Source organism: Tupaia chinensis, unplaced genomic scaffold (assembly GCF_000334495.1).
Source record: "Tupaia chinensis unplaced genomic scaffold, TupChi_1.0 Scaffold144346_1, whole genome shotgun sequence".
In the NCBI taxonomy this organism is placed as follows: Eukaryota; Metazoa; Chordata; class Mammalia; order Scandentia; family Tupaiidae; genus Tupaia; species Tupaia belangeri.
In genome coordinates this window covers 3,696,771-3,699,746 of record NW_006204205.1, presented here as the reverse complement: position 1 = coordinate 3,699,746, position 2,976 = coordinate 3,696,771, and the positions used below count along the sequence as shown (strand labels likewise).

General features: G+C 53.6%; 1 protein-coding gene across 3 annotated transcripts in view; it reads right to left on the bottom strand.

Annotated features, from left to right (window-relative positions):
- The window catches only part of SEPTIN8 (septin 8), a 10,519-nt gene extending 9,703 nt beyond the window's left edge, over window positions 1-816 (bottom strand). Inside the window, exon 1 of one of the 3 annotated variants that reach the window (XR_003547563.1) lies at window positions 761-816. The gene's annotated coding sequence lies outside the window, so the exon portion shown is untranslated. The remainder of the gene's footprint in view (window positions 1-760) is intronic. The other 2 variants (XM_006166876.3, XM_006166877.3) reach the window with 2 other exon arrangements.
- Window positions 817-2,976: the final 2,160 nt, after the last annotated feature.

Below are 2,976 nucleotides of genomic sequence, written 5' to 3'. Positions count from 1 at the left end.
ACCCGTGTGCCCAGGGGCAGAGAGGCTCAGGACCCGGCAGGAGGGCCCTGGCCCCACAGGAGGATCTGCCTCCTTGCGAACAGTTCTTTGCTCACAGTCGGAGCCCTCTGGCAGGCACTCTAACAACTCCCTCTTCTCCACTACCTATCCTGCCTCCCGCTGGAGCCCTACAGCCACAACCCCTAAGTGCGTGAGCTGCTAGTCTAGACCCTTCGTGGTCCCACTGGGCAGCTGCACTGTCTTCTTGAACAAGCCAGGATTACTCACTGGGACCTCTATTCTTAGAGCTGACCCTTCTCCCTGTCCCCTGATGCCACATCCCAATCTCCCCACTCAAGTCCAGGCCCTCTTAGGGCTGCAAACATAACCTGACAGAGTCCCAAAGGCAGCTTCCTCCCCCAGGTTCCAATGCCAAAAACAGTAAGCGAGCAGAGGCAGTGCTGGGTCAGCCAACACCCTTAGCGCGGCATTCCGGGCCTTCCCCACACCTTGGTTCCAGCCCAGCACCTGCCTGTACCTGGCCCCTCAGTACTTAAACTCCAGGCCCCTCTCTCGGCCTGGTTCTCCACCTATCCCATAAGCTTCCTGAAGCTGGGTGCAAGTTGGGGAGGGCAGGGTTTCTGTTCTCCCCACCGCCCACCACCAAGGCCAACATGCTGGCCAGTACGGCCAAACTTGTAAGTTACGTGACCCGGCCTCGACTGCCACAGCGCTAGGGGCACCTGCCCACCCGACAGGCTTCACTGTGAGTCTGTCCCACCTGCTCCTGGCAGCTCGAGGATCAAATGGAGGACAGCACAGTCATCTAGAGCTTTCTTCTTTTCCGGCGAGACTGAAAATCTCCCGAATTTAAGGCGTGCTGTGATTGCAGAGAAGGCTATGTGTTTATTCGTCCTCGTCTTCCAAGGGTGACACAATCAGGATGCAATCCAACATCCTGTAGTCTGCCGCCAAAACCCACAAGTCAGCTGTGTCTGGAAACCACACACACACTTTTACACACACACGCACACACACACGCACACAGCCGCAGCATACTTGCAGAGAAACAGAGGCCTTCCTATTCCCGAGTTCTCTCCATTTTCTTACAGTTCCTGCTCCAGAGGCTAAGAGTAGCAAGGGATGGGGAACGGTCCCCACGTAAACACACCTCTCCAGGCTCAGCAACCCTTGCCTGCCCTTCATTCACTCTGTGGAGGGGCACGGAATACAGGGAGGTGTGGCTGTGCTGGAGGCACTCTGTCATTCCAGGGTCACAGGCCTAAGGCAGGAGCCTCAGGGACAGCAATGCTGTCAGTCCGCGGAGCACATGTGCACACATGCACACGCATGCACACACATACGCACACATGCACACACACACACGCACACATTCGTGTAGAAGAACAGTCCCCGGCCCTGATGGAAAGAGCATTGTTCCCTAGCCTCAGGATACTGCTCTGACCTGGCTTTACTGAGCAGTGGCTCTCATGAAAGGCCACCTTCCTCATCCCGTATTTGGCACCAACAACATGTGAGGTGCATCACTCACTCTAGGGTGCCCAGCCCAGGGTCTCTGCTAACCTGGGCAGGGTCACAGCTTGGAGGAACGGGCAGCCTGCCTGGCTCTGAAACAAAGTCGGGTTTCCCACCGGCTACCAGCCCTGCAATTGGGTGGGTGGGAGCCCAGGTCCAACTCCAGGGCTCGCAGCCCATCAGCAAGGTCCCTGATCAGTGTGGGTGCAGGCAAACCACCCAAGATGAGCCTTTACGGTCACCTCCTGACCATTAGGGGAGCGAGGCTAAGGCGGAAGTCTACTCCGGAGGATGCAGAGCCAGGAAGATCACAGAGAAGAGACGGCTGGTACCTGCCTACCTCCCAGCTTTTCCCTCCACCCTGGCTGTATATTCCCTCATCGTTCAGCGAGCTGAGTGGAGTTACCTAGTAACCACGACTGAAAGTGTCTCAGCCACCATAGTCACCACAGGGAAACTCCGGATGCCGAGGAACAGAGACAAAGCAGGGAGAGTGAAGGAAGGGGAGGAAGGTATGGAATTAGGAAACATCTCAGGAGGGACCAGCAAATGGCATAATGGTTATGTCACTGGACTCCTACATGGCCAATCACGGTTTGAGTCCCGGACCCAGAGGCTTGAAACATGCTGGGCACATGTGCATGTGTACCCAAGATCCTGAGAGGAGAATGGAGAAGGGATTGTGGCGTGGCCATCCCTCCCTCCTGGGTGGTGATTTCTCACCTTCTGTCTCCCTGTCTCTCTCTGTCTCTCCAGCAAGCACACATGCCCTATACCAAAAATCTCTCTAAAAAAAGAAAAAAAAGAAATATCTCAGTGTTTACAACCAAAAGAAGGAAGGACTAGACATCAAAGATGACACCAAGATGCGTAAAACCAACACCTCCCTCCACGTGTGAACTTCGCCAAGCGATTTCCACGCAGTCGCACCCTCAGTCCTTTCCCTTGACCTGTGGGAGATACCATAACAATGCCTCTTTTACAGGAAGGCGACTGAGGTGCACGGAGGCTGGGGAACTAACTAGGGCAGAGCAGGGATTTGAGAGCAGGCCAGGCCTTTGCCCCACACAACCCTTACTCACTCATTCAGTCACTCAACACACCCTCGCATCTGCTATGCGTCAGGAACTGGAATGGTTGCCAATGAAAAGATGAGGACACTAGATCCTTGTCCTCAGGGGCTCAGTCTAAACCCCGGTGCCTACAGAGGCCAGAGGTTACATAATGCATGAAGGGAGCAGTACAACAATGAGGAGCATATGCAGGGTCTTCAAAAAGTTCATGGAAAATGCATACTATTAATATGAGAAACTATGTATGAATTCCAATTTTTCCACAAAAATACTTATACTTTAATTCCATTTTCCACTAGCTGCGTTTTGTTTTGTTTTGTTTTGTTTTGTTTTGTTTTGTTTTGTTATAGACCATGTGCACTTGCCAGAGACAGAGAGGGGAAGAGAG